This window comes from Rutidosis leptorrhynchoides, chromosome 8 (genome assembly GCF_046630445.1).
Source record: "Rutidosis leptorrhynchoides isolate AG116_Rl617_1_P2 chromosome 8, CSIRO_AGI_Rlap_v1, whole genome shotgun sequence".
Taxonomy (NCBI): domain Eukaryota; kingdom Viridiplantae; phylum Streptophyta; class Magnoliopsida; order Asterales; family Asteraceae; genus Rutidosis; species Rutidosis leptorrhynchoides.
In genome coordinates this window covers 260,645,622-260,657,805 of record NC_092340.1, presented here as the reverse complement: position 1 = coordinate 260,657,805, position 12,184 = coordinate 260,645,622, and the positions used below count along the sequence as shown (strand labels likewise).

Below are 12,184 nucleotides of genomic sequence, written 5' to 3'. Positions count from 1 at the left end.
AAATGAAAATGCGCCTCATAAATAATTTGGTACGCCTCATATTAATTATATATAAGCCTCATATTAATTTCTTAACATATTTCTTATTTTTATCCTTACATACGTCTCATATAACATGCGCCAATTTTTATTATTGTTATTATTATTATTAGTTCAATCTTTATATCTTGCTTGAAAATCGAAACGATAGCGGTTATACTAAATTTTCTCCGGTTAGGAATATAAAAATAAGTTTTACAAATTTAAGTGTCATGACCTATGAGAAACGTCTGGTAAAAAGTGTAATCATGTCTAAAATAAAGAAATTGACCACTCAAAAGGTAATATATAAAGTTTATAGTTTATATAACTAAAAGGATAACTATACTTTTAACAAACTTAAAGTTTTTAAAATCATTTAACTCCCATCTTATATATAATATATGAAAATATTATAGTTTGTTACTTAGTACGTTTGATATATAATAACATTTGGTAATATAAGTTTGTTCGTGAATCGTCAGAAAAGTCAAATGGGTATATGAATGTTTGAAAACATTTTAAATGCAACACAATCATTTGCTTATCTTGTCGGAAATATAAGAGTTTGAGTTTAAATTTTGATCGAAATTTCCCGGTCATGACACATTCAAATCTTATTGTAATCAATTTAGGGTGATTCAAGCAAGAGTGATTGTAAACTTAGTTGTGAGTTTACTTGTAAATTATCTTCTTAAAGGGATCTAGAAGATAAGTGAGGTTTTCACTTAGTGGTAGCATTAGGATCTTATGGTAAGAGCATTTGGTGATTGTGAATTCTTCAACGGGACGTAAAAGTTCATAAGTTGCGGCTTATCAAGGAGCTAGTGTTGTATCCGGAAACTCCACCGAGTTTGGAGCATCATAGTGAAACAAACTCTCAATTCGTTAGAATTGAGGAGTGGATTAAAGAAGATTAGTTAACATCTTTCCGAACTACTATAAATCTCCGTGTTTGTTCTCTTATCCCTTATCTCCTTATTTATTATACTTGTGAATAAACTATTCAAAACACTATAGTAATCTCAAGCTCTAAATCGGAAAAAGTTTTTAAAATTACACTAAGTATTCACTCCCCTCGTTACTTACATAATAGTTTGTATCTCAAATAAAATATTGAATAGTGATTACGTTAAAATCATAATCCAATTAATTGAATCAAATGTGACAGAATGAGAATAAATATAAATAATGAATAATAATATGTAAACGGTTAGTAACTCATCATTTAATCAGTGAATTTTTCATATGTAACCTTGCTCTGATTAATCAGGTACGTAATAATAATGCTATTTAGCAATTGGTTAATATATACTCAAATAATAAATAAATAAATAAATGAGTAGTCTATCTAATAAAGATCAATGGCTATAAACTATTCTTACTGTTCTTATTTTATTAGGTATTCTTATTTGAATACTTTAATCTCTTTTAAACATTAAAAGAGGATCATTATCTTTGATTATTAAAGAAGCAAACACCTTTATGACTATAGGATCATGACTAACTTTTAATCATAACCGTTCATTTTGCCTAACAAAAGAACTAGATTAGCTAATCATCTAATTAAGTGACTAAAATACCCTCATAATTAATTGTAATCTACAACAGCTACCACTCAATTAACAACCAGACATTGAATCAGAAAACCTAATCGTACTTTCAATTTCTCTCTTGCTTTCTTTCTCATTACACAAATTATACATCTTAAACCTACATGACGATGCAGCATCTCTTCATCGCAATCGTTTCCTGAATCTCGAGTGTCGTACAAATGGTAACTGTTTCATTTTTTTTGATTCATTTAGGTTTATATTATTGAACAATTAGGGCTTCTGATTACAAAAATTAAAACTTTTGATTGCAAAAATTTAAGCTTTTGATTGCAAAAATAGGGCTTTTGTCATCGCATAATTGGAATCATGTTGAATTAGGGATTTTATAACGTCGATGGTGGTACGTCAGGTTGTTCACTCAAGATTTTTAAATAGTTGGGAATAAAGTTGTACATACTTTATGAACCGATTTTCTGATCATTCTACATATATCATATCTGAACCTCTTAAGCGTTTAAAGGAATGTTTCTTGATGTTTTTGTACAAATTTTTTGTTTGAAATTGATATCATTGGGTTTAATTCAAAGGATATACATACTACCAACGATCAAAAAAAGGCTTTTTTTGGGAGACTGACCACATTCTGACTTCAATATGATCTTGATTTTAATATGTGACACATGCTGACTTTTTTGATTGTCTGTGTATAATGAACCTTATATTGTGTTCATTTGGTAGGTGACAATATATGATCCTCTTCTCATAATTGCAGCACTGAAGTGTTCACATCACAAAAGACGTTTGGTATTAACACATATGTTTATATTGTACTCATTCAGTAGATGTTGGTCTACAGATTTTCATAGGCGCTCTGTTGATGCGTTGCAACAACTCGGTGGTTCAAAAGGTCAGTTTTTGAAATGTGAACGTTCATTTGATGTATATATATATATATATATATATATATATATATATATATATATATATATATATATATATATATATATATATATATATATATATATATATATATATATATATATATATAGTGGTAGGATCAAGAGGGAAGTAACCAATCGGGGGGAAGCAAAATTTTTTTTTTTTGAAAAAACTTTGTTCACGAACATTATAGATGACATGAAAATATGAACATTTAGTAGAGACACTTTGTGATAAATGTTTTTATTTTGGCGGGAAAACGCTCGAAGAAGTAATATATATAACAATTATCGTGTTTTTCGAGCGTATGTTGAGGTTTTAGCTATTGGAGTTTAGATATTAGGGTTTATAGGGTTTAGATATTAGGGTTTAAAAATTTAGGGTTTAGGGTTTAGATTTAGGGTTTAAATTTAGGATTTAGATTGAGTTTTTAACACGAACGGTTTAGAGTTTAGGGTTTAGGGTTTAGGGTTTGGTGTTTTGGGTTTATGGAATAAACCCAAAACACCAAACCCTAAACCCTAAACCCTAAACCCTAAACTCTAAATCGGGCTAAATTTTACTTCACAAAACATGAAAAAAAAAGCGTTCATATTCTTCACGAACAATATTATCTTGAATGTTATTTTTGTCGATCGTTTTCCCGCCTAAATAATAACATTCATCACGAAGTGTCTCTTCTAAATGTTCATATTTTCGTGTGATCTTGATGCCGGAAAAAAAAATTCCAAAAAAAACGAAATTTTTTTTTTTTTTGCCTCCCCCCCCGATTGGTTACTTCCCCATTGATCCTGCCCCTATATATATATATATATATATATATATATATATATATATATATATATATATATATATATATATATATATGACTTAGATTTTGTAGATTATTGATTAAAACTTGTGAAATGGCATATCGCTAGTTATGTATAGATTGGGTAATGTCTTTTTTATAATCAACCTTTGTTGGAAACTGTTGTACCTTGAAGGAGTCTACTACTGTTGAAGCAGAAAGAATCTGCAACAAAATAACAAATAAATTTCTGGGTTGAGTCGCGGACTAGGTCGCTTTCTTTAAGACGTTTGTGGTACTGCCCGGAATTGTGCTAGCAGACTATCAACCCCAACGCCCCCAGGATAAAACAGCCCAGTATAATTCACTGTGTTAAATCTCCACTGCACAATGGAGACTCCTAAATTCACACCCTCTTTTATTGCTTGGAAATTCAAAAGAAATTATATTGAAGTAAGTAATAAGAAACGAAGGCTTTTTTGTATGTATATCTCTTACTTCACTTCAACTTGACTTATATAGCAAAAGTAGGAACGGATAGTTTTTATTATTTTGAGAAAAGTGGGTCTAGTACTAGTATTATGGGGAGCAAAATGAGGTGGTATAATGACCGTTTATCATGGCAACAAGATTGAGTGTATGACCATGTCAAAAAAGAAAAAGTTCATCTCCACTTGATAATTTAATATTATTTTTAATAATTCATATAAAATTCCAACAATCCCCCACTTGAATTTTTAAAAATATTTCCAAAAGCAATATCTAAAGAAATATAAGATTGAGCATAAACAAGGTATCTTTCGACTTGAACCTTTGCGTAGTGAAAACAATTTAGAATGAACTAGAGTGACTTGTAGTCTTGAACTCTATCTCTAACAATGTATCACGCTCTACCTTTTCAGGGTGTAAGTTTAAAGCCCGTGCTTTAAAGCCATGCACGTCTATCCCAGTATAGTGAACGCTCTAGAAATCTGCCTCAATTTCATAGGAAGCGGCCTCACTTCCACATTCACATAGGTGAGTTTATCAAGAGCACTCATGTAGCTAGGTACTCCACTCCAACTAGAGTATAAATCTCATTAAGAGTTTCTATTAACTCATCCTAATATCGCTTCATGAATTCATGCGTTAAATTTATAGTAGCATGATCATTCTCATATCACAACACAATTTGTTATTACCCATTGAACCTATTTCATGGGATCTCCAGTCAATAGGTCGGGTTACTGTCATGTGTGACTCATCATTCTATTGGCATAAGTCCCATTCCTTTAGATGTTTTAAAGACTTTCTCTCTAGCTAGTCCTTTTGTCAATGGATCAGCTAGGTTCTCATCCGTGTGTACATGATCCACTCTAACTGCTCCTATAGAAAGGAACTCTCTAACTGTACAGTGTTTTCGACGTATTTGTCGTTTTTACCATTGTAATAACGGTTCTGAACTTTAGCAATAGCCGCGGTACTATCGCAATGGATCAACACTGCAGGTACTGGTTTTTCCCAAAGAGGGATCTCAGCTAACAGACTTCTCAACCAACTTGCTTCTTCACTAGCTGTGGCTAATGCTATCAATTCTGATTCCATTGTTGATTGAGCTAGTATAGTTTGTTTCTTTGATTTCCAAGAAATGGCTCCACCGGCTATATTAAAAATATAACCACTGGTAGCTTTAGAATCATCAGATAATGTATTCCAATCAGCATCACTATATCCTTCGAGGACAGCGGGAAACTTGTTATAATGTAATCCAAGGTTCATGGTTCGTTTAAGATACCTCATGACCCGTTCTATAGCATGCCAGTGCTCAATACCAGGTCTACTTGTAAATCTGCATAATAATCCCACGACATAGGCAATGTCGGGTCTGGTGCAATCAGTGGCATATCTAAGGCTACCAATGATGCTCGCATAATCAGATTGTCTTACACTGTCACCAGTGTTTTTGAACAATTTGACACTTGGATCAAAAGGTGTACAAGCAGGTTTACAATTAAAGTAATTATATTTCTTCAAGATCTTCTCAATGTAATGAGATTGATCCAAAGAAATTCCCTTTTCAGACCTGGTAATTTTTATACCAAGTATCACGTTTGCTTCTCCTAGATCTTTCATGTCAAAGTTCTTACAAAGCATAGATTTTACATTATTTACGACATGAATATTAGACCCAAAAATTAGTAAATCATCTACGTACAAGCAAATTATAGTACAAATTCCATTATCAGACTTATAGTATATGCACTTGTCACTTTCATTTACACTAAACCCATTTGTGATCACAAGATTATCAAATTTTTCATGCCACTGTTTTGGAGCCTGTTTTAAGCCATATAAGGACTTATCCAATTTGCATACTTTATGTTCTTGACCATAAATTACAAACCCTTCAGGTTGATCCATATAAATCTCTTCATCTAACTTACCATTTAAAAAAGCAGTTCTAACATCCATTTGATGCACAACAAGATCATGCAATGATGCAAGCGCAATAAGAACACGAATAGACGTAATTCGAGTGACTGGTGAGTAAGTATCAAAAAAGTCAACATTTTCTTTTTGTCTAAATCCTTTTGCTACTAAACGTGCCTTAAATTTATCAATTGAGCCATCGGGTTTTAACTTCTTTTTAAGTATCCATTTACATCCTATTGTTTTACAACCTGGTGGTAAATCAACTAAATGCCACGTTTTGTTAGACTCAAGAGATTCCATTTCATCATTAATAGCTTCTTGCCACATATCAGCATCTATCGATGTTAAAGCTTCTTGGATACTAGATGGATCTTCTTCTAATGTATAAGCACAAAAGTCAGAGCCAAAGTTTTTAGTGATCTTAGCTCTTTTACTTCTTCTAAGTTCAGGTTCATTATCTAAATCTTCATCAACTACATTATCTCTAATTTTGAGCGTGTTACTAGTTAAAGCACCCCCACTATTTCCTGATTTAAATGGAAATTTATGTTCATAGAAATCAGCATCATTAGACTCTATTATTACTCGTGCATTTAAGTCAAAGAATTTGTACGCTTTGCTATTAATAGCGTAACCAACAAATACACATTCATATGCTCTACTAGCTAGTTTAACACGCTTTGGGTCAGGTATTCTTACATATGCTAAACAGCCCCAAGTTCTAAAGTAGGACAGATTAGGAGTTCTATTTTTTAAGATCTCATATGGAGAAGTTTTACTTTTATACTTAGGAACTCTATTAAGAACATAACATACAGTTAAAAGTGCTTCTCCCCACCAATGAGAAGCAGCTCCAGAATTTAATAAGATAGCAACAACTGATTCTGTTAATGTTCTATTTTTTCGCTCAGCTTTACCATTCATTTCAGGCGAGTAAGGTGCTGTTTTCTCATGTATAATCCCATGTGTTTTATAAAAATCAATAAATATACTTGAATCATATTCGGTGCCTCTATCACTTCGAAATCTTTTTATTTTTCTATTAAATTGATTCTCAATTTCAGTAATAAAAACTTTAAATAGATCAAGTGCATCACTTTTGTTTTTCATTAAATACACCCAAGTATAGTCTGAACAATCATCAATGAAAGTGATAAAATAACGTTTACCATTTCTTGTTAAAGTTCCATCTAGCTCACAAATATCAGAGTGTATTAATTCTAAGGGCTCTGTTATTTTATTAGTCACCAACCTATGAGGAGTTTTTGTAATTTTAGCCTGACTGCAATATTCACACTTTTCAAATTCATTCATAGATACTTTAGGAATCAAGCCTAAGCTACTCATGTTTTTAACTAGTCGCTTGTTAACATGACAAAGTCTAGCATGCCAAATATTAAAAGTACACAACATGTAAGCAGAAACATTCATTTTATTAACTTCAACATTTAGTTTAAACATGCCCTCAGTAGCATAACCTTTCCCTACAAACATTCCATTTTTAGTTAAAGTAAATATATCAGCCCCTGTAATCTGAGTGAACCCAGCCTTGTTGAGAAGATAACCCGAGACCAGATTCTTTCTTATCTCTGGAGTGTGCAAAACATCTTTAAGGATTAAAGTTTTTCCAGAGGTAAACTTCAGTTCAATGTTCCCCATACCAGCAACATTAGTGGTGTGAGTATCACCCAACAACACTTTCATATCCTCGCTTGCAACAGTGTATGTTTTGAACATACTTCGATCATTGCAAACATGACGCGAAGCACCCGAGTCTATCCACCACCCATCTGATTGACCTACAAGGTTAATCTCAGTAATCATAGCTACCATTGGCAACTCTTCAGTCAGGTTGACACCAGGAGTGGTGTTGGACCTGTTCCTACACTTGCGTGCCATATGACCCGGTTTGCCACAATTGAAGCAAAGAAAAGGTTCCGAGTCATTCTTAATAGGTGGTTGGTTCTTGTTTTGGTTCTTCTGTGGATACCAATTCTGGTGGTTCCCCCGAGGATGAATGTTGCGGGTTTGGTTCGACTTACGATTCTGATTCTTGAAGTTTTTACCTGTTGGTTTCAGAAAAGCAGCTGATTTTTTGCTAGTGTTGTTGTTTGTAGAAACAAACAACACTTCCTCTTTCTGGTCTTGTTTACGGGCTTCCTCCTCAATGCGAAGGCGGGTGATCAGACTTTCAAGTGAAAATTCTTTGGTTTTGTGCCTGAGAGTATTTTTAAAATCTTTCCACGAAGGAGGTAATTTATCAATAATAACAGCAATTTGAAATTTTTCATCTAGAGACATACCTTCAGAGATGATTTCATGGGCTATTTTCTGAAGTTCATGGGATTGAGTCTCCACTGACTTGTCGTCAGTCATGGAGAATTTGAGATAGCGACTTACAGCATATTTCTTTGCTCCTGCTTCTTCAGTGTCATACTTTTTCTGCAATGCCTCCCATAGTTTTTTAGCGTCGAAATCATCAGAGTTGTAGTAGTCATAGAGATCATTTGACAACCCATTGAGAATGTAGTTTTTGCAAAGATAATTATTATCCTCCCATGTTTTCAAAGCCTTAGCTTGCTCTTCGTCTACCTGGTCAGCAGCTTCATTAACATTAGGTTTCTCTGTTGTAAGAACAGAGTTAACCTTCTTCATGGTAAGAAAAAACAACATCTTTTGTTTCCATCGCTTGAAGTGAATGCCCTCAAATTGAAACGGCTTGTTGAGATCAAGAGTAGCAACACCAGAATTTTCATTAGTAGTCATGGTTAAAAACCAAACCGTCTTAAAATTGTTGTACCTTGAAGGAGTCTACTACTGTTGAAGCAGAAAGAATCTGCAACAAAATAACAAATAAATTTCTGGGTTGAGTCGCGGACTAGGTCGCTTTCTTTAAGACGTTTGTGGTACTGCCCGGAATTGTGCTAGCAGACTATCAACCCCAACGCCCCCAGGATAAAACAGCCCAGTATAATTCACTGTGTTAAATCTCCACTGCACAATGGAGACTCCTAAATTCACACCCTCTTTTATTGCTTGGAAATTCAAAAGAAATTATATTGAAGTAAGTAATAAGAAACGAAGGCTTTTTTGTATGTATATCTCTTACTTCACTTCAACTTGACTTATATAGCAAAAGTAGGAACGGATAGTTTTTATTATTTTGAGAAAAGTGGGTCTGGTACTAGTATTATGGGGAGCAAAATGAGGTGGGTATAATGACCGTTTATCATGGCAACAAGATTGAGTGTATGACCATGTCAAAAAAGAAAAAGTTCATCTCCACTTGATAATTTAATATTATTTTTAATAATTCATATAAAATTCCAACAGAAACCAATGTTCATGTCTCATGAAAATGCAACCATTGATTTTAGGCATTCATTGTTACAAAACGTGACAATACTAACTTGACATCCTATAAAAGTGTACGTAAATGTCTATAGAAAATATTCATACAAAGTCTCATATGAATATATTGTAGTAGTCTTATCGAATATTATCGACGTCTGGATGAATTGTAATAGCCATATGATGGATGAATATAAGGGATCACAATATGGACAATTGAGTCATCTTCCTCATAGGAGAATATCTGGAGTATCTATCTGGCCTTATCTTTTTGAAAGGTCTGGTGTTTGCCAAATTGATGATCACAATCGTAACTATCATTGCTTTTCTCTCCATGTACAATACCACAAAAGGTAACAATTCATGTAGGTTTGCAAACGGTTCATCGATTAACAATTGGAGAACTACTCGATTCGAACGATTGCTATTCGGCGTAAAGAAGTCATCATAATGTGTTCACGTCATTACGACAATATTCAAGTTTCAAAAACGGGTACACTCGTCTTTTATTGTTGTAGAATTTATGTCTTGTATAAATTTAAAGCTTTACTTATTTTTATCAATTTTAATAATTTTTGGGTTTTGAAATAATGTTTCGATTGAATTGAATCTTGCCCTTTGGTTGCAGTGATTATGGTAAAGCAGAGAAGAATGGGTGAAAGATTTCATCAACAATTCACGACGACAAAATTACAATTCCAAAAAACCACCAATTGTTCTTGAATGACATAATTACGCTCCTCGTCCCTGTGGTTTACCCCAAAATACATCCCTCGTCCTTATACTAATTTTTTTGCTTTCCTCATCCCTGTGGTATTTGCCTTATACATCCCTCGTCCTTCCGTCCAATTGCTGTTATTTTTAGACGTCAAGTCATCTGCCATATGAGGGTATTTTAGTCATTTTTGCATTTTCTTCTCAAAACTCTACTTCTATCTTATCCTTAAAATCAAATGTATAACTACTACAACACATAGTACAACTACTCAAGAAATCTTACAATTCTTTCCACTCGTGACATCCATTTACCCACTCAAGAAATCCATGTATGTGTTTTTTCTAAAGTCAAAATTAATTGAAAATCAAAATCAATTGATTTTTACGATGGGTTTCATAAATCTATATCTATATATCTATATATGTATCTCTATATATGTATAAATCAAAATCGACCTTTATTAAATGGGTTACATACAAATGGGTTTCATATATCCATATCTATATCTATAGCAGCAGCAAAAAATTAGCAGCAACAACAGTCGATAGTTGGTCGCTAACCACCGCAATCGAACTTTAATTTGATATGAACTCCGGCGGCGGTGATGAATTAGGGATAAATGAGATGGCGGTATTGACGGAATTGGTTGTCACGGTCACCACTTACACTTACATAGCCGATGACCAAAAACGACATCGAAAATGACTGTTACAATTCCAGATCCGAATGTCGCTGTCGGTTTCGGTTCCAATTCCAGATCTGATTTTTTTTTTTAGAAAGGCAGTTCCAGATCTGATGTTCATATCGTTACCTTTCCAGATCCAATGTCGTTGTCGCTTACCATTCGGGAATCAATCGTTTGAACTGTGTGGATACCATTTCAGATCTTGTAGGTACAAAACGATTTAAAGAATGTTTCTGGGTTGCGTTTTAATGAATGATTTTATGGGTTTGTGATTTTGTTGTTGAAGTTCTTACATAAATGGTGGAGGTAAATATTTTGTTTGTAAATGTCTGTACTAACTTTTATCATGCCATAATTTGTTCGTTCATCTTTATAATGATAGATGTACCTTCAATTTAGTGAATAAATTGGTTTATGATTTGGGGAATTAAAGGATAACAAATTATTAGCATAAATATATGAATCTGGTGTTGCAGAAGAAAGGAGGTGAAATTAGAAACATGAAAACATGATAATTTGACTAAAATACCCTCACATGTGTGGCACATGACTTAATTTAACGTCTAAAAATTACAGCAATTGGACGGAAGGACGGGGGATGTATAAGGCAAATACCACAGGGATGAGGAAAGCAAAAAAATTAGTATAAGGACGAGGGATGTATTTTGGGGTAAACCACAGGGACGAGGAGCGTAATTATGTCTTCTTGAATTTGTTGAAGGTCTAAAAACTGATAATTGTTTTCCAGATATTTTGAGATACGAGGCAGTAGCACGAGTTCGAGCTCGTGAAGGTAGATATGTCTTTAAACCCGATTTAATCTATAAATATTAAATTTTAGACTGGTTTAAAAAGTTAAGTTTGACATATGTATACGGGAAGTTAATGGTCTGCAATATCCATACTAAATTTCATGTTGAGGGCAAATTGGGTATTTGCTGATCAAATCGTTTTTGAATAAAGATTATCAGATGCTGAAGGCTATTTTTTAAAGGGCTTTCTTGAGCTTAGGTTCGGTCAGGGCTCGGAATTTGAATGTGGGTGGAAGGATAGAGGAATGTCCATTGGTTCATGGCCGAGTTAAGCCGCCAAATGCTGGAAACGCTTCTCTTTTCATCGTTCCTCATATGGTAAACCGCTCCCTTTTATACTTATTATAAATCTTTTTATTTTTGATTTTTCCTGGTATTTCTTACGGTTAGTAGTTCCTTGGATAACGTGGTTGAGACTGTTATGTTTGATGGTGCCAGTTTTAAAAGTGCAGAATGTCAATTTTAATTGCGTTAAGGCATCTAAGGCATCCAGTTGAAGTAAGTTAAGCTTAAGTAATTTTCTTAAATAAAGTACTCTGTAATATCTTGAATGTTTAATGTTTAATTGCGTTTAGTGATGTAGAGGGAGTTAGATTTCATTGTACATTTATAGGTACTGCAGCTATTGCAGGTGTACTATTATTTCAATTTCAATAATACATATAACTGAAAAAAAATACATCCTTCACTTTTAGGATTATATACAATTCATATCGTTACATCATTCCAGTATAACAGAAATATTATTCAGTATTTTAATAAGTTCAAATGTATTTAGATTTATATGTGAAGTTAATTGACTTTGAATTGTTTAATAATAATATATAACTTCTATTAAGACTATTTGTAGTGGTCGGGGGCGTGGGTTGCTTTTTGTACTTTTTTGATGACTAAGATGTGTGG

The 12,184-nt window shown here is 33.3% G+C and overlaps 1 long non-coding RNA gene across 1 annotated transcript; it reads left to right on the top strand.

The window, feature by feature from the left end:
- The first annotated feature begins 1,641 nt into the window (after nucleotides 1–1,641).
- On the top strand, nucleotides 1,642–9,791 carry LOC139862926 (uncharacterized). The gene is made up of 4 exons (XR_011764323.1): nucleotides 1,642–1,795; nucleotides 2,313–2,481; nucleotides 9,436–9,559; nucleotides 9,695–9,791. It is a non-coding gene; the product is annotated as an uncharacterized lncRNA (long non-coding RNA).
- The last annotated feature ends 2,393 nt before the right edge of the window (nucleotides 9,792–12,184 follow it).